General features: G+C 37.0%; 1 protein-coding gene across 3 annotated transcripts in view; it reads right to left on the reverse strand.

Annotated features, from left to right (window-relative positions):
* The window catches only part of LOC106665535 (calpain-9-like), a 113,606-nt gene that overhangs the window by 36,865 nt on the left and 55,551 nt on the right, over nt 1–21,190 (reverse strand). The window lies entirely within an intron of this gene.

A 21,190-nucleotide genomic window follows, 5' to 3' on the forward strand; every position in this document is an offset into this window, starting at 1 on the left:
ACTTTGGAAAATGGCAAAATGTGGCGAAACGCCCGGATTGGCATTTTCGGATTTTCTAATTTCATGAATTTTTTACATTTGTTAACCGTTTCTTATTTTATACACTGTATGTTCGGCATAGTCCAGAGGAACAGAACTTATAATATAAAAAAAATATCGATAACTTTGGAAAATGGCAAAATGTGGCGAAACGCCCGGATTTGGCATTTTTGGATTTTCCAATTTCATCAATTTTTATATTTGTTAACCGTTTCTTATTTTATAAACTGTATATTCAGCCTAGTCCAGAGGAACAGAAAGGTCCTTCGTAATCGATACATAAAATAACGATAATTTTGAAAAATGGCAAAATGTGGCGAAACGCCCAGATTTGGCATTTTCGGATTTTCTAATTTCATGACTTTTTACATTTGTTAACCTTTCTTATTTTATAAACTGTATATTCGGCCTAGTCCAGAAGAACAGAACGTATAACATAAATAAAGTATCGATAATTTTGGAAAATGGCAAAATGTGGCCCAGATTCGGCATTTTTGCGTTTTCTAATTTCATACAACATTTGTTTCATTTTGCGTTCAGCTAAACATTCGAACATCTGCCGTATTCAAACTGCAAAATCCTTAATCCTTTTTGTAAGTTATGTCGCATTCATTTCTACATCTTTAACATTAAAAAATGCATATTTTTCTTTAGAAAAAATAATAGATGTTTGATGGTACTAAGTGGCATACCGCTATATATCTCCCACAAAGGATGAATGGTGGAATACCAACGTGAAAGAAACTGTTTGCAGTTTGCTGTTTCCCTTTTGTCCGAGAAAATAACGGACAGAGACGCAATCGACCGTGGACAATGTATTTCGATAGTGGGCTCACTTAGTCCCATATTTCCCTTAAAAACATAACGGCTATGCAACTGTTGAAAAAACGTCCGCCGGCGTCGTTAAGATTATGTCACGAGACTGGCTGACGATACGGGATTCTTAAATCATTTTATTATTTTAATTAATTTGTCATTTCAAACACGTAACGTGATTCAGAGAGCACATAGGCTATTCGATTTAATTAGCCAGTTTTGACAAATTGGCAGGGGGGGAAAACGGCATTTGACATTCTCTCGGTGTTGCAACTCGCTAATCGTTTGGACAATTAAGACAGTCGAGCTTTTAACGCATTGGTAATTGACGCAATTCACTTTCAAACAATTGTAATTAGAAAGCTCTGTTAATCTTCTAGGCTAATTTGATTGTCTGATTTCCGATTTCCATTTGCCCAACACTGGTAAAAAATTAAGTGCCACAGCTCGACTTCATAAGTCTATTCGGTTTAGTGTTGTAACTGTTTTTGTAAACTTAATGCGGATTTAGGTTCGAGTCTGAGTCGTCCTTGGCTGTGCGCTTGTCTTTATAGATTGGATGGTATGACTTTATTGTTTACGTACTGCTGGGCAGGTACGACTTCTGAGTGTGAATGTCACGCGACGGCTCTTTTGTTCATTATACTTAATACTAGTCGTTAACAAGATCTAGGTGTAACTGAATTGCTCCTTTTATTAAGATTAGTGGTTTGGATGCTATAGTGTAGGTATGTCACCGATGTAAACTAGGAAGAGGATTTGATGATTTTTATGAGGTGTTGATGCTGTGTTCACAAGATTCGATAGTTAGTTGAGTTATTAAGAAAGAAATTTTACTGAAGTAGTTTGCAGTAGGACTATTTATGAGGTTTTGGACAACGTACTAGATGAAATCAATTTATGATAAACTAGGATAATTGCATAAAATGACAGTCCGTAGGTTAAGCTCGGTCACTATGTCAAAATTATATTTATCTCGATCTCCAAATTTGGCCAACGGTCATTAAACACCACACATAACTATGTTGCAAAAAACCCCTCAAAAAATCCTAGAGTACTGGCTACCCACCATTTTGAACACCAACACAATTTCTACTTCAACAATCCAAAAATATTACACACAGAACAAAACAAACATAAATGTAACTTTTTAGAAATGGTTTACATCAACAGGGATAAACACAGCATCAATTACAGAACAGACATATGTAAGCTCAGTCGTAGCTACGCCAATATCATTAATCAAATTCAATATCGATAACATACATATATTATCATCCCATTGCACAATCATCACATTGCACTCATCAAACAGTTCTACATAGTCTAATTCTTTTACAATTTGGCTTTCCTTTCCCTAATTATTCCCGTCTATATAATCCTGAAAGGATAATCATGTCGAACCATTACCTATTTTTTCCCATTGTCGGATCTTTTCACCTCAAAGAAGCCGACTCCTCAAATAAAAAATTCTATACCGACTTCTTTCCCCACCCCTTAAAAATCCAACGCTTATAAACATAAAACATCAATATCTCACTGGCACTCTCAACACGACACACAAGAAACTGCACAGAAAACAGACACTTTGAGTGAGTACAATACTTTGACTGAATTTGAAATTTCTATCATTGTATAAATTCACATTTTTTAAAACGATTTTCACATCCTACATGTATTTGTAAAATTTAAACAATGTTTATAAATCCCAGACCCTGAAGATGATCTCAAAAAAGATCGAAACGTTGGAGATAAAGAAAATGTTTTTGTAAAACCTACGTCGCACCAGACCGCATCTCCCGATCCCCAAATAATTATATTCATCAGCTAACCTTTAATACGTACAAAATGAAATTTTTGTTGTTGTTTGCGCCTATCTTGTATTTATTGCTTAAAAATGAGAAAATAGAACTCGTCTTACTCAACTGTTAATTGCCCTTACAGGCCCGATGGCTCTATTGGCCAGGCAGAACCAACCCTTGGATATTCGGAAGTATCGCGCGTCCCACAAGGGAGCATTCTTGATCCCTTCTTTGTATCATCTTTCTGTTGACTACCTGTACAACCTAGTACCATCGTCACCACCTTCGCGGGCGATAGTACAATTTTGTCTTCAAACTCGAATCCCATTCAAGGTTGTTTACATCGAAGAACGCCATGCTTTTCGAAGACAGGTGAAAAAAGGACAAGAAGGATGAAGAAAAAGGTACTCAGTGACGTCCACAATGAAAAAACAGTCTTGCCCTTAATTATACATCAACTTTCAATTTCTTTCATGCCAAATACCTAGGGTTATACTTAGACAGCAGACCGAAGGCTTTTAATCTGTTTTTACGAATTATACGTGGTAATCTGAAAGAGCCAGGTCGGGTGATTTTATATATTTCATGAAAATTTAATTTACATTTCTCAAATTATGCAGGCTATGCAGAACTAGACAAAAATATGCAAAAAAACTAGAAAATAAAATAACAAATACACACAACTCACAAACAAGCAAACGAACAAACAACAAACATCTACGAACGAACGCACGTGAGGATAAAAATTTATCATGTGGTTTGATGGCGTTGTCCTTCTACTTTTCTTGTGTAGTTTGAATATTAATGTATCGCAAATGATCTGCCTCAAGTGATAGTAGGACGTACACGTATGAATGAGGGCTCATACAAACGTCTATAAAACACTTTTGAATGAACGACCTTTCGAATATGCTCTCAAGAATATATAACGATGTATTATAAATTTAATAGCCATTCTTTTTCTCTGTGTTTAATTAAGACATAAAAAGGGTAACCGTCCAGGAAGAACCGACCTGACCGGTGGTAGAAAATAAACAAGCGGTCGTGATTAAAATGCGTTGTAATCGATCTCGGCCCGAAAAACGTCAAGCTCATCTTCAGAAGTATCAAGCGAAAAAGAAAAAAGAAGGCAAGTCCAGTTCATTAGGGCTGAGACGGGCCGGAATGTTAATCGTGCACGTTTCCCTCCTCTCCGACCTGACATTCACCACCGGCGTATTAGCAAAATTTCACCCGTGTCAGCTATCCGCCGGCTTCTTTTCCGCAAAGAGAGGCAACGAGTTCTTTTTTCTAATTTTTTTTTCTCTCAATCACCCTCGGGGCTTTGAAATACTTAAAATTGTTCCTGTTGCAATGAATCAGAAACATTTTTGAATTTTAACCCGAGGGGGATAATTTATTCCTTCCGCGTGGGCCGAGTGACATTTGTAAAACAAATAGCAATGTGAAAGCGTTTTCTGGATTAGATTGCAAACGTTTCTGATTAAAAAAATACAGCTTGATTATCGGAATTAATGAAACGACATTGAATCTTAAACACCTTTACTAATTAACACATTTTTTTCATCTGGAAAATATTATTCAAATAAAAATTGGACGAAATAACAAGTGCTTTAAAGAATGCCATTGGATGTAAATGTACAACCCGCGCACATCGCAGATAAACCATTCTTACCATCTTACAACGAGAATCGCTTGTAAATTAATGAAGTATCGATGCTATATATTTTTTTTATAGTTAAAATATATATTCATGGTCAATAATTATGCCATAATAAATTATCATTTAATTTGTAATTGATAACTTGTTTTTCTTTCAGAACATTTTATATAGGGTCTAGCGTGCTTTATGAACTAAACGCTTCGTACCCACTCCTTATTATCTTATTCTGAAATCCTACCGATGCTTCAGAGTGAGGTGTGGCAACTGGTTCTCGGAAGTCAGACCGATACAGTCCGGCGTACCACAAGGGAACATTCTTGGCCCCATTCTGTATATATAATCTATACCGCTGACCTACGTGCACACCCCAATACTGTTATTACCTACGCGGACGATACCAAAATTTTATCCTATCCAAGCTATATCCAACGTTCAAGAACAAGTTGAACTTATCGAAGACTGGTGCAGAAAAAGAAGGACAAGCTGATTGAAGAAAAATGTACTTGGCGTACGTTCACATTGAAAAAAAAAGTCTTGTCCTGCACTGTACGTCAGTAACAAAGATACAGACTTCTATTCAAGCCAGTTACTTATGACTATACCTAGACAGCAGACTGGCGTGGAATCCCCCTACACAAGACTTAACAGATTACAACTTAACATAAGACTTGGACAACTACGATGACTTCTAGTACTCAGTAGTAATCAGTCATGACCGTCAACATTAATCTAACCTTATACCAAACTTTACTGCGTACGGAAAGAACTATGGGATTTCTCCAAGCTATTGAAAATCCAGCGCATACAAACCTTCCAATCCTTGGATAATTCATGAAAGTTCCTCACTAAACTCCCAACGACCTCAACATTTCTCTTGACAACGAACTGATCCGTTCCCAATTCCAAAAGTTTTACTCTAACTTCCCGATCCAGTCAAACTTTACGGCTCTCTTCCTCGCTTCACATTCCCTTCCCGAGAACCCGCCATATCGCCTTAATCGTCGATGGCATCGAGACCTCCTTGCCTCTTAAGCCCTCATACTGAGTGCTAGCATTTGCTGGTTTCACATGTCCTCATGGTGCAGCGCTGGTATTAATGTTAGACTGTGACTTATGAAAAAACGTACTGTCCAAAAAAACCTAAAATTATGAGTTTAGTTTAAATATTTTTGTAGTACAATTATGTGATAATGTTGATTTTAAAATTTATAGTTTTTGGTGAATGGAAGTGTTTTTTTTACCCACATATTAATTACATAATTAATGCTGACATAAGTGTGAGTTACTTCATTTCATTTTTTACATCTTTGCCTCAAAAAATTCAATAAAATGGTGAAATCTGATATAAAAGGCTTTGAAGTTTTGCGGTTATGTGGTACAAGAAATTAATTTTCAACTGACACATAAAAAATATTATTAATTACCAATTTAAACAGTAACATTCGTGTTGTGTAAGAACGAATTATTCAGTAATGAAAAATCATTGAATTCGCCTAAAGATATTTGTTTTGAAGCTGAACTTCATTGGAAATCAAATGACGTCAGAATACCATCGTGATTCGACTTACAACGATTTATTAAGCTCATATTTATACTCGTCACATAATGGCGCAAACGGTAATGAATTTTTTATATTCATCTTTAAGTCGAGCAGGGATTACAAATGCACATGGCACAATGGGCGGAAAATAGAAATAAGTACGTCATCTTTAGTGTAGTACCTATAGGTCTCAAATAATACAGCTCAAGTCGAAACTATACGAAATAAGAAATAAGGCGACTTTAGCCTCAAACACAGACCGTAACGAGTCGCAAGAAAAAAAAAGAAAAAAAACAGGTGGAAATAAGAATGATGACGCCGACGTGAGAAGGTCCTTAGAACAATGAGCTCACCTTCTGCATTGTAATCGGCAAAAAATAAGAACTTTAGCAAACGTCTCAATTTTGTATTCGAGGTTTATACATTGCGTAATTAATTAGACATAAATGTAATTTCATGCTCACCGTAGTATCACTTTGGCACTATTATTTATAACTGTAGTTTCAATCTTTCATTGTTAGTGAAACACGTACACACGCGCGCACGCATACGTTGCGTGATAGCAGGTGACTTGATGCTGACAAGATCAAGAAAGCTCGTGAGCTCTATGGTACTGAGTTGACACACCTGTTTTCTCTCATCTGTGGCTGCATCCTGCATGGTTCCGGCTGAGTACGTGAAGTTTGATTTTGTAATAAAACTGATAGAAACAAGGAGAAAATGTGGGTTGTTAATTCACCGGGGAAGAAGACTATAATCGTAAGTTCAGGCTGAAGGGCATTGCTCAACCATCTTCAAGGTTGTGTCTTGGATCGCCAACAAATAAAAATAGTCACGAAAAGCATACGATGATGAGTAAACGCCAGTAATCATTCACTGATAGGGAAAATAAGGTAGGCCTGTTGTATCTCCTTCTCGTGGAAAGTCTCAAACTGGTAACGGAGACAGTAACCTGGAAACAAGCTACCAATCTCCTACGACGCATCAAGAAGGGAATGTGCTGGAGATTATCCTAGTGAAGTTGAAGGAACATCAAGTCCTCAAAGAGTTTGCGTCATAGAAAATCTTAAAAGTGGTTAAAATGCCAAAAAAATCCTCATACGGCCAGAAATAGATGTAGAATAACATAGAAGCCAGAAAGTAGAATAATATAGAAGCCAGAAAGTAGAATAGATGCAAAATGGTAGTATGCATTCAAAATCTCTAAAACCTGGAGTATCCTGACAATACCTTGGGAAGCAGGGCAGAGAAGATTTCTGGCTAATAAAAAAGCAGACAAACTGCCAGAGGAGAATTTGCAGGACCTTATGAAGGCCCAAACTATTACTTGGGATAACAAGATCATAGACCCACACTTAACATATTCATTTTTGCTTTACAACTCTCTTATTATCATTCTTAAACAAACGTTTTCCAAACTGTAGCCGACTACTTTTGAGCATTTCTCAGTTATCATCAATCCTAACTAAGTTTAGCATAATTTCAAGCCAGGCATGTTTATGTGAATGTGACAACCTCTATAGAAGCATGTGATGTATTGTATACCTGTACCTGATGGCATCCATGTTCGACAAGAAATTTTCCCACACATTAATAATTTCAATGTTTATGTCAACCAGGGCACGTCTATGGAGATGATACTTAATTGGTTTGCTGTATGTAGTATCGATTTTCTTTTATTTTATACATTTACCCCTTTAACGTTTTACTTAATTTTTTAAGGAGCAACGACACTCGCGAGAAACAATAAAAAAGAGAGGATCAAGGACGAGAGACAATTCAAGTAAGTGGAGGAGGTTCCACATTCCATGACCCAGAGGAAGCCTGGCTTTGAATCCATCCAGCAATGGCAAATCCCTTGGCAAGCAACCGAAGAAAACCTTGATATTTTTTATCGCCTGAATTATTAGAGTTGAATATTTTTCAAACTTTTGTTTGCACATGGAAAATATGTTTATTTTAATTTTTCACGAATCACTTGGAAGTTGTGAGCAAGTAAGGAACCAGTATTGAAAAACTGAATTTTACTTTCTGTAACTAACAATTCATGTCGAGGGACTTGTTTGTAAATACTTTAAAAACTGATGGGGAGCTTTAAGCTTGAAATCCGGATAGTTGAAAACAACAAACTGTGAGTAAGAAATATCTTTTTAAAAAAGATTAAACAGCATACTCACCCCACTTTTATCATTTCTATACTTTCTGTTTTCTGAACACTTATTTATCGAAAGGAAGGAAATGTTCAAACACAGAAATTAGGAAAGTCTTGTGTTGTCCTTTTTTACTGTCACTCGTTGGGGTTTCTATCTATCCAATTTTTCTTGGACGTGCCTTGGTTGCAATGTGAAATTTCCCAGTGTCACGACGATTGATTCTTCACCGGCTTTCACAAGAACTGACATAGTCGGATAATAGTTTAAGCTATTTTTATAGCGGCGGTAGACCCTTTTTATCAATATGGGTGGTCGCCCTGGTTTTTTTCCTTACGACTCTTGTATCGCCACTTTCCAAAGCGTCGAACCCCCTCCGCACAGCCCGTTAAGATATTTTCCACTTCGAATCCGATGACTTAACGATTAGCTCCGGCGGTTTTATACTTACGGTCGAAATGGCAAAACAAATTTCACGAATTTAGCGTTTCAACGGGTTCAATTTTAGACTAAAGACAATTTATGTACTCAGCATATTAGATTTTCATTATTTGATTTTGTTTTTCACAAACTTGGTGATCAAGAGAAGAATTTCGTATCGTTTATGAGTATAAAGATCATATTTGAACATGAACATTTTTATGAAGGTTTGAAATTGATGCTGCAAGAGTTCACGAGGTTCGATAGACGAGTTTATAAGAGAGAAGAAGAGATTTGCAGCAAGAGAGACTTATGATTTTATCGTTCTAGATGAAATCAATTTATGATAACCTAGTACGAAAAATGATGATGAAATGATAATCGCATAAAATGTCTGTCCGTTTGAAAAGTAAGCATAGAAGTTCCTCATGAACTCGTCGGATAGCTTGTCAATCATTTCGTCAATTTTCAATCGTCACCCTTCATCATCACAGATGATAAAAAAATGGATCACGTACAAGAATGTAGTTTGTAAAAAATACGTTTTTTACACTTGGCAAACACACTAAGACCAACATTGCAAATTTATGAGAAATGATTGTTTATCCTTTGGGACACGTGTAGTGTTGGAATTTGGGCTTTTACTATACGGTTCAATCACTCAATGGTAGACTCTATTATGAACTAGTAAATTTTTTGTAAGACAAATATTTTTGCCACAGGAAACCAACATGAAAGATGACAATTGTAAAGTGTTATTGTTCATATTTTCCATATATCGTTCATTTCGTACATTATACGTATCGATCATTATAAAATTTTTTTGAAAAGACAAAAGTTTGAACTGTTTAAAAATGTGTAAATGTTGCCTCAATATTCCATTGATCTTCAAATATACTATCTTAAAGGGATCGAGATGCTGCATGAACGTTGCAAAAATTAGTTTTAAACAACCATAGTTATATTTGATTCAATTGTAGTTTAAAAAATAATTATTATTAAAATAATCACCATAAAACGAAACGGTAAACCACAGATCATCACTTCAGTAAATAACTGGATTTTAGGTGTTACCTAAGTCTTAATAATTAAGCTAGGCTAAAATTTTAAATTTTGTTTTGGTTAGTCGCTAGGGGATTAAATGATATTAAAAATACGAAGTCATAAGGTTGGAGTCCGAGTGGATCGAAGTAACGTTAGTCGGAGCTGGTTAGAACAGCGGCGTATTGAGCCGAAGGTCGTGGGTTCGAATCCCCCTTAAAATGAAATTAATTGAAAGAAGTATATACGACATGGAATTAAATTCGTCTGTCGTCGTTGTAAATTGTCACACATAATTGGAAATTAAAAATTAAACACAAAAATTCTGAACGTACCTGCAATAATTTAGAACATAGAATATAAATAAATACACAGAAAAGTGATAAGTTTTCTTCCAGGTCATTAACTTTTTATAATTATGTTATTAAATGGTATCTATACTTCCAGGCGTGGCGAGCATACCGTATGAGAGCCGGGGATCCGAACAATTCAACAGCTCCAAGTTAATTTTTTTATTCTTTTAACTAGCAACCTATCGATAAATATATCTTGATATCCATTTTTTTTACTAAGGTCAGTCTTGGAATGTAGGAGAGGCGTGTTTGTAAACTCCTTCAACCTGATGATGAGCTATAAGCTTGAAATCCGGTCGTTGAAAACAACTAACTGTGATTAGGAACTATCTTTTTAAAAATATTAAAATGAATGTTTGTACGGCCAATTGAACGCTAATTCTGCCCTATTCTTAAATAGAAAATGAGTTTTTCTTAATCTGTGTCTTTTTTTTATTATTATGGCGCTTTAAAGGCCGAATATAATAAACGGAAAGGAAGAAAATTAAAAAAATATATAATAGGAATTGATGGTAGAAGAGCACGTAAAAAGTCAAGGGCGGAATGTAATGATGTCCTAAGACAAACTCCGCCTTTGTACGGCGGAAACGGGGCGTTATGCAATCGAAAACCCCTGCAGATTTCCGTTACCTCATTAACCGAGGTGGCCGGATAGCAATTTTCCCTTCATGAATCTTTCAGCGGGGATTCGAGCGTGGCAAAGAGCCGGGCGTCGGAGTAAGGTCATCAATCGGATGCAACGTCTATATGAGATTTTACCTGCATCTTGCCAGTCAGCCACATCCGCTCCGACTCCCCCCACGTCGTTGAATTAGTTATGTAAACAAGAGATGCAAGGACAATGGGCAAAAATCGTTCAACCCGTCTTCACATTTAAATACCAAATTTCCTCCAGTTAAGGATCGTTTTATCCTTCTTAAAAGGCGTCTCGAGTATATCGGCGGGTGCAGAAGTGAAATTACACGCGTGTAGACGGTAGTTGTACGTATTCAACAGATACACTTTTCAATGAGATAAAAACAGATATAACCACCGGATAATTTAAATATAAAGTGACGCGTGGGAATATTTACGAGCCGCTCGGCAAGTACCGCCGCCCATCCTTTCTCGATTCTACGTATTTTAAACGTCCAATTTAGACTTAACGAAACGCCTAAATAAAATTCTTACTAACTATAAAGCTTTACAAAATTTGTTTATCTATGTATCTATTATATGTGTAAACATAACTGTAGCAACAATTTTATACATTTAGTAGATTCACATTTAAAAGTGGTATGATCGTCTTCAAAGTACATGTATAAGATGTATTTATTTTATTGTATTTTAAATAAATTGGCCCCCACAATATTAAACAAGCCATTGGTTTAAAAAAAATATTAAATAAGCTTCTTACGTTATGTTTACGATAGCAATCAAACGTACAAATTTTATCTTCAATTTTTCTTTATTTTCTTTTTGAGGGAGAGAGGGAGAGGGAGAGAGAGAGAAAGAGAGAGAGAGAGAGAAAGTAAGAGAGTAAGAGAGAAAGAGAGAGAGAGAGTGAGGGAGAATGAGAAAAAAAGAAGAGAGCAAGAGAGAGAAAGAGAAAGAGAGAGAGAGAGAGAGAGTGAGAGAGAGAGAGAAAGAAAGAGAAGGGGAGATAGTGAGGGAGAATGAGAGAAATGGAAGAGAGCAAAAGAGAGAGAAAAAAAGGGAGAGATAGTGAGGGAAAATGAGAGAAAGAGGAAGAAAGCAAAAGAGAGAGAAAAAAAGAGGTAGGGAGAGAGTGAGGGGGAATGAGAGAAAGAGGAAGAGAGCAAAAAAGAAAGTGAAAAGGAGAAAGAGAGAGAGAGGGAAAGTGAGAGAGAGTGGGAGGGAGGGAGGGAGAGAGGGTGAGAGGGAGAGGGAGGGAGAGAAAGAGAGGGAGAGAGAGGGAGTGAGGGGGAGAGAGAGGGAGGGAGAGAGAGAGAGAGAGAGAGTGAGAGAGAGAGTTGGCGGGGGGAGAGAGGGATAAAGTTAAGTACTTGTATAGATAGATTGATGAGCGAAAGAGAGAGAAAGAAAGATTGAAAGGGAGAGAAGAGAAGAGAAAAGAAAATAGATAGAGAGGCGAAGAAAGGAATAAAGAAAGAAGATAAAAGAAAAGAGAAAGATAAGAGAGCTAAATAGAGTGTATTATGTGTGTGTACATGTTATGTATGTGAGGGTTTTTGCTCGCTTGAGTGCGTGAGGTTTTTATGTGCGTTTTTGTTTCTACACTTTAACTTACTGTACTTTTTTTTTTGATTTGGTGTAGACACTGAACCTTTTGATTGTGTCTTTATACAGTAAATGTTGCCTTAATAATCGCCTATTTGATTGATTGTGAAACGTGTCTTTTGAATCTTGGAAACTGAGCGTTTACCGGAACTATGTACATTATTAACTTACGTAACTATCCTGAACAAGTTTTATTTAAGAATTATTAAACAGCAACTAGCAGCAATTAAAAATCCTTCATACTACGTGCAATTAAAGATTATTATTTTACAAACATTTATATATCACGTGGTATCATTATTTATAAAATATTGGGGAAAATATAAATAAATATTTATATGGGAACTAATACTTTTTTTTACGTTTTTCAATCAACAGATGCAGTAAAGTTAAATATTTTCATAGTGATCTATTTTATACTGTTACTTTTAAAACAGTATGAGGACAAAGCGATCACATACGGACCGTGAAAAAAAAAACAAGAGTCACAGTTGAAACATTATTTACATAATGTATATTCTCCTTTAACCGAATTCAGTGTCCTACTTTAATACTGAAATTCACTCGACAATATATTCGCAAATAGTAAAACCAAACGGCGTTTTAGGTTTTGAAAAGTTTTTCATGTAAATGTAAATCGAACCGTGGGCTGTTGGTGGCCGGGGCGATAACCTTTGTCGAAAAAGATTTATCATGTACGGCCTAAAAACAGTATGGATCAAGTGAAAATTTGTTTAGGGTTGTGTGCTTGTTTTTGGTCGCGGACTGAACCCAATTAAAATATGGCCAGATCGAGTCTTTTTTTTCATTTGTAAATCACTACTCGTCTGGGTAGGAGAATCCGGGACTGATCCGATAGACTGCCAACTTCGTAGAAAAATTGTTAATTCTTCTTCCAAGACGCTTTAGTGACTGCGAGTTTTTTGGTGGCCCCGACAAGTGCCGTTGTTATTTGGAAGCGTGGCGTTGAGAAGATGTATCCAGGCCGAGACCGTGTGTGTGTGTGTGTGTGTGTGTGTGTGTGTGTGTGTGTGTGTGTTTGTGCCTGCTGGTAGATAAAGCAGATGGCTGAGGTCCGGGGACGTGAGTCGGCTGACTCTATATCGGTTGAAGAAACGCTGGTGGAACAGTTGGCCAAGTGCAGTGATTTGCCTGTTGTCAAGTCGGCTATGTTGAGAAGGAGAATTCGAGGGTAACGTTGAGAGTACCCTTGCCATCGTCGTAGGTGCTTCTTTAGTGATAAGGGGAACTCTTCTGGTTGACGAGTCTTGAGGTAAAAGTGAGACCTCTTTGTGTCGACGAGTCTCAAGCTAGTGGGGCAGTGCTCCTGCTTATATACGCACTGGTTCAGCTCTGATTCGCTGCAGAGTGGAGGGCGAGACCATTCCATAAACGGTAGTGACACCTAACGGGTACCATGGTAACCGTAGGATCCCACTATAACTCTTTTTGACATATCAGGATACAAGTTCTTCCCTGCTTCCTTTTGCCAATTTATATTTTGCTCATCAGTTTTGTTCTTTTTTATAGAGCCACAGTTCACGTGGGTAATTTTTCGTCCGCTACTTCCATTTCCCATAGGATTTTTCATTTTACATATATCCGGAATTGAGAGTCACCAGGATAGGCTGCCAACTTTATAGAACCACTTGAACTACAGATTTTCTTCTAAGACGCCTTTCCAAAGCAGCATCATTGAACAAGTGCTTCAGTGCAACGAATCTACAACATACATGTGGGCTTGCAGATGAGTTTTGCTATTTAGCAATGCCCCACCGTTCATTTTGGATATATCCGGGACTGAGAGCCACCACGACATACTCACTACTAACTTTGTGGGACAATTACCAGTCCTTTTTCCAAGACATTCCAACCGAGAGTTATAAAGAGATTCAGTGCGACAAGTCGACAACGTGCTAGAGGGCTTGGTGAAACTTGATTCCTTCTGCGAATTTTTTCTATCACTTTAGTTCCTTGATATCGAGGCGAAGGCAAAGAGTGTTTAGAGATGCATGGAGTCCCTGACGAAAGTCAGAGACACTAATGACCTGACCCTGGCATGGGTCTCTAGACATCTGGGGCACAGAGGCAACGAAAAAGTTGACATGTTGGCCTAAAAGGGAGCCCAGAACTCTATGAGCCCAGAACCCTACTGCGGCCTAGCAGCCTGTCACAAAAGAGGATACATCTTAAAATAGTCCTTAATGAGTCCAAAACGTGGTGGAACAATACCACAGATATGAGGCGCGCGAAGAGATTCATAGAAGGACCATCCGCAAAACTTACATAAGAATTACTGGAAGGCAACCGCAACCAAACTAGGATTCTGGTTGGACTCCTGACAGGGCAATGCCACTTAAGAAAGAACATGCACCGGATAGGAGTATAGCCAGAAGAAACACTGTGCAGATACTGCCAGAAAGAGGAGAGACCGCAGAACACATTTTATGGTCTATGTAGATTCAGGTTCTTGCAATTAGAACAAGAAAAACCCCAAGCAAGATCCTACACCAAGGAACCGCTGGCAAGGCTGTGGAGGCTGGTTAATGGCCGAAAGGTGGTCAGGAGCACAATAGATCTATTCAGGTCGAGGTGCAGTAGGCCTTGTGGCCGCCTCTTTTATCTTTATCCCTCCTTGATACCTCCAGGACTGAGACTTCCGCACTTCACGACAGGATTGTCTTTCAGAGACATAAGACACAAGACGCGAAAGCGACTTTCACCATACGGTTTTTTTCCCCCGTATATATTTTAACAGGCAGACATGCATAATTCAATGGTATAGAAGGCTTTTAAATAATGTAAAAAAAACAATCATATTTCACGGAATATAGGAAAGAATCCGTAGAAAGGTCACGAAGGCAGGGCGTACGCAGATTCCAGTTCTCACGAGGGCTGACGTTCAGGGTCTTTTGCATCACACCAGCCGAGCTCATGTTTATGGAATCGTGGCCCTCCTGTTTTGAATCCGAGATGCCCGCCGACACTTTCGATCCGATCGGTATGATCCTTCAAGGTCTTCATTTGCCAAGACCTAAGAAAGGTCGAAGAAGAAGAAAAAAAGTTAATAGAAAAAATAAAGGTCTACGGCCGAAGGAAAAATTAATCTTTCCGTCGCGGATGATTTGTTCGAATTCCTTAAGAATCAGTCGTAAATTAATAAACAGGCCGGCATACAAATGAGCTCTTTTTAAACTGTCTCCGCACACATTACTGCGTTCATTATAGTTTTAAATAGTCACAATTCGCCAATTTTGGATGTTAAACAACCGGATTCTTGGATCTTATATTTTTTTTGTGCAAAATAAGATCAACAACAATCACATCAATAACAATTTTAAAATAAGATTTTTTTACGAGGGTTCGCAACCGTAGAAGTCATATAAATCTCAGGGTGCCGGTGTTTTTGAAAAAACCCATTTGTAAGTATGTCGTGTCCTTACGTGATGAGCGCCGTGTTAACGCCTAAACCGTTGCGGCCACTGACGCCCTATGGAATATTCTTCATTGTTTAGCTGATGTAAACAAAAGTTGTTAAAAATTCTATAAGGGATTCTGGCCACAATCTCGTTTACACGGCGATTCCTCGCTTTAAGGGTACCGGGTTCGAAACTCATTGGCCTTTTTTTCAATATAACCTTGGATGACATGATCCCTGCAGGAGCGAGTCCCCATAAAAATCTAGAAATATATACACATTTAAAACTTGTTAAATTAGTGGTCTGAGAAGCTTTTGAATCTATACCGTGATCAATGATCGTTTTGCCTATTCTAGTTGATTTTGTTTGCCAGACAAGTCGTTTTGCAATTTTCTCAATCCGGTCTTTTTATAAGTGAAACCGACCAACTGAAAAATGCTATATATATATAATATCTAAAATGCTATATAAAATATCAGGTAAAATTAGCCTACGTTACACTCAAAGGTCAATTTTTGAAATATTAAAAAAAATGAATTGACCAGTACAGCAATGATGAGGTGACAATCTTTGTGATTGCTACTTTACTTTTAAGCAATAATCACTATTAATTTTCTGTTTTGTACTCTCCACGCTCGTAATAATTTCACAAATTCATTTTTTACCAAGGTTTTATCTTTTAATATAAATAATCGCAGCAGCTTACATGCAAATTCATTGTCGTGCTTTGATCTGATCCGCCTGTTTTCGCTTGATTTCCTCCCAAGCCCCTTTTCGAATCTGCTTACATGTGCGATAGATTTTTTTCTCTCAAATATCTCTGTAGAAATTTCGCAAAGAGTTATTTTGCAAGGGATATACCATGTAGATATCAATAGCACGGTTTGCCTGTAACGGGATACGTCTTACTTAACTTGTCACTGTTTAAATCCGACTAGATTATCAATTCGAAGTAGTTCAGGAATAAGTCAAACAAGCGTTAGCAAACTATTTCCTTACGTTTTAATTACACAACGTTGAACCGGGTTAAATGGAAATTTGTGTCAGTTTTTTTTAACGACAGGAAGACCACTATTTACAGTTGTTCAACCCTTTCAAGTTTCATAAATTGAATGCATGATCTCTTTCCCATTTATGATAAGTTTTTGTTTACTTACTTTTTAAGTGGATGATCCTTTACGTTTTGTACTATTTCCTTCTCACCAATTCGGTTTCCTCCTCACTCCACGATCCAACTAGGTATCAGAATTGTTAACTCCATTTTCTCAGCTCAAGAGTACCAATAGTATTTCAGGGATAATGCCCAGACTTTTCATAGATTCTCTCTAAAAACCTAACTATTTTCTACCCAATCCTTATTATCCCGTTCCTTCCTGTAATCTTATTTAACAGATCGTTGCTCCAGAGTGAAGTGCGGTCATGAGTACTCAGATATCAGACCAATACGGTCGTCCCACAAGGGAGTATTCTTGGTCCCTTCTGTGTAGCATTTATACTGTTAACTTTCTTTTACCGCCATTTGTCTTCTATCCAACCAATTAAGCTAAGACTAGTGGATTCCTTTTACCTTCACCTAGATAAATAGTTTGGCACCATCTTTCTAGCATGTGTTTCGCGTTAGACCGTATATCCTCCTCCCTTGATCGCAAAGAATATTTTATGGGAACCTTCTTCAAGTGACACAAGCCTTTGATCGAGTGTGGCACAAGATGTCCAAATATCCTCTAGTTAATCTTCTTGCGATTAACAGAGCGGTTTTTTCGAATCCTACATGAATCAGATTACTCCGAATACTGCTCTTCGGCCGCGGGGCTAGTGCAGGGGACAGTGCGCTCGGACCAATCCACTTTATTCTTTATACTGCAGATGTTCCCACTAAACCTACCACCCTGTATCTTTTGCCGATGATACAGCTGTACTATCATCTAACCCCGATTCTGCGGTTGCTTCGGAAGATCTGCAGAGAAATATCACATGTATAGCAGATTGCTGTAGACAAAGGAAAAGAAGATAAATAAAAGCGCGTTCTGCCACATTTACCCTCCCAAGCAAGTCTCCTCTCACAATATAGTACAACAATATTCCTATTCCGAAAGCCGGCTGCTTGCTTAACGCTTAACGTGGAATCAACACGTACTTCTGAAACGACAAAACCTAAATAGACGCTATATTAAACTAGATTAAAAAAAGCTTACAGCCTATAAAACGCTATTACAACGATTTGGATATATGACAGAACTGTCGGGAACCGATAAACCTTCCAATATCCAATGTCTCCAATCTTTCCAATGTTAAGTCCACAGATCTATATATCTTCAAATTCCATTTATCCCAAATATCATTCCCATCGCACCAATAGTCTCGCCCAATTAAACCCATCCCTAAATTCCATAAGGCAACTCAAGAGGAAATGGATGTCCTTTGGACCTCAAGAGGAGCTTGAGGAGTAGGCATTGAAATTTATTTAAAGAAGTGAAGTGGGAGAATAATATTATTTTCTCTCCTCAATATAAATCTATAAAATAAATAAAATATATCTGCATTAATCAAGTTACATACTGTAATAAAAAAATTGCAGATTGTTGTAAAATATTGGGAAAAAATCCCCGAATACAATGGATTCACACACTCGATGTTTTCTCTCCTTGTCGTCGTTCCTTTTGTTTTCCTTCAGACCTCCATTGTCTTTTTCTCTGAGCCATCATATCGCCCTTCGCTCTTTTGACCTTCCCAACATATTATAACAAGCGGAGTCGCAAATTTCGTTATAATCTCGTTGTCACGATAATGCTTGCCAACTCGCCTGTCACGAATGGAACGACAAACGACGTTGCAAAACTGACATTTTCCGATTGTGAAACATGGCCTGGTTGACAGCCAACCGGTTATTATTAAATAAATATTTTTCAAAATCAAAATATCATATCTAGAAATTGATAAAGATGAATCTATCAGTTGTTTTTGTTGAAAAAAATCTTTCGATCAAGCATGAAAATTGGCCAAATAACAATATTCATAAGATGTCTAATGTGATAAACCCTCTACGCTTAATGACTCAGTCTTTAATAGAAAATCTGGGGTCATTTTCTTCATTTTAACTTTTGAAACATTTTATTGTGATTCTCAGGACTGCACTATGGTGATTTTGATCTTCGTCACCTACGATTTATATAAACCATGGCGTTTTGTTTCCCGTGGGTAAAAAGAGTTTTGGATGGCGTTTTCCAAAGATATACATGCCTGTTGTGATCTTTTTGTTTTTCTTATTTTTTATTTTTATTTTTATGTTTTATTCTAAATCCAATATTTGAAATAAAGTAAATGATATCAGAATCTTTTCGTTTTATCAGCTTTCTCGTTGCCTTAACGATCCATGTGTCCTTTGATCTTTACAAAAAAAACAAAAACAAAAAACATTCTTAATAACGTATGGTGTAGACCCCATAAGGTCGTGGGTTCGATTCCCACCGTCGCCTCTGGCCCTTTTTTTTTGTTGTAATGCAGACAACACAAGGCCCTGAAGATGATCTCAATAAAGATCGAAACGTTGGCACGATAAAGAAAATGTTTTTCTAAAACCTACGTCGGACCAGACCGTATCTCACGATCTCCAAATGAACTGCCTAATGTTCTTACAAATTCGTCGTATACTTCCCAAATCTTAATTTCATGTCACACCAGACCACATTTCACGATTTCCAAATAATCGTTTTTAATAACACATGAAAAAGATTCTTAATTTCAACAAAAATGTTTGTTATTAGATATATTTTGATAAATTAAATGGCTGCACTGTATTAACATGTGGATTTGAAAACCATGGGAATGTATAAAATAAAATAATAAAATTATATTGTATATATAATTATATTGTATATAATACTATATTGTATATATATTATTCAGATATTGTGAGATGCGGTCGGGTGTGATGTAGGTTTCAGAAAAACATTTTCTTTATCGTGCCAACGTTTCGATCTTTTATTGAGATCATCTTCAGGGCTCAAAGTGTTTGTCTTCTGTGTAATTGTGCCATCCTTGCGTGTCGTGTTGAGAGTGCCCAACTTTGCACTGAATGAACATACACGCGTTTAAACGTTTTTTTTTCCAAAAAAAAATTAGTGACAGATAAAATTTCTCACGAAAATGCCTAGAATTATACTTAGACATGGAAACTTCACACAAGACAGACAATTTAACAGATTTGGACAACTACTAAGACTTTTAGGATCTGTTTTGAATTAAAATAATCTTATTCAATTTAAACCATAAACTATAAAAAAGAAGATCGTATAATTATTACATACTAAAATATTTTAATTATAATGTGGTGTCAAAACAATAAGTATTTTGACATTATCTGAAGTTCGACCATGATGAATTGTGTAATAGTCTTAAAATTAAAATAATAATCATTTCTAACTGATATAATTATAAATTCGTTTAATGATAAAAACGCTTTGCTGATGTATAAAGGGGTTTTTATTTGTATGTATGAAATTTTAAAATTACGACATATTCATAAGAAATATATTTTTACTAATGTCTTTAAGATTTCACCTTCTGATTTGCTGGAACTAAGTCCACAGTGATTTTCGTATTGTTTATAAATGATTTTTAGATGAAGACAGTCCCGTAATGACAATATATTCATTAGGCTGCCATTCAATGTGGGCTAAAAACCGGCCGTTTTTCGTCATGTAATCACGTATGATAAAATACAGACGGTCACGATACCAGGAAATGTATCTGTTATAGGAAAATTAGACTGCTCAGCCTTATCACTTTCTCCATTGTGAACAACGGCGGCCAACGGTTTGATTACACAGTCCAAAGTTAACGGGCTGTTGAACAAATTGTGCGGAAGGGTCAAAAACACTGACAGGCCCAGATGTTCCTTCAAACTCAAAACCTGGCCGAACCAGGAAACACAAGACACAACTGAAAGTTTTAACTTGAATAACTCAATAACTCTTAATTACCTATTGCATAAATTGAAATATATAAATTATTCCTAGATTTACGTTTTAGTGGTCAATTGACCAAGTTACATCTTTCAATTAATTATTCTTTCCATGTAAAGTCTTGTTTGAGATAATAAATTCGGATTCGAACCCACGACATTCGGCTAAATACGCCGCTACTCTACCACTTGAGCTGTGGTGGCATCTATCCACTCGGACACCAACTCTCCATCTCAACTTACAACCGTTCGAACCTTCCCTCTTTTTGCCATTTTCAAGGTTCGAACGGTTGTAGGTTGAGATGGAGAGTTCGTGTCCGAGAGGATCGAAGTCACGATAGCTCAAGTGGTAGAGTAGCGGCGTATTATCCGAAGGTCGTGGGTTCGAATCCCGCTCTTGACACTGACTTTTTTATCTCAACCAAGACCTTACATGGAAAGAATATACAAATTATGAAATGTACCACGACTGTTTGGATCTTTCATTAACGACCTACTTTCTTTTCTTTCCCACACCAATTATATTTTTTGATAATGAATTTTCATTTTTTAAGTAAATTCTATTGTAAGATTTTAGACCGCGGTAGCCGAGTGGCCAGCGTGAGACTCTCGACTCGTAGACCCAGCGGTCGTAGGTTCGATTCCCGCCGTCGCCTTTGGCCCTTTTTGCACGATACCCTTCCCCCCCGTAAGAATACGCATAATATAATGTCTGGCATTGGCTAATATGCATAGAGCATAAG

Source organism: Cimex lectularius, unplaced genomic scaffold (assembly GCF_000648675.2).
Source record: "Cimex lectularius strain Harlan isolate CLEC.00 unplaced genomic scaffold, Clec_2.1 scaffold37, whole genome shotgun sequence".
NCBI lineage: Eukaryota > Metazoa > Arthropoda > Insecta > Hemiptera > Cimicidae > Cimex > Cimex lectularius.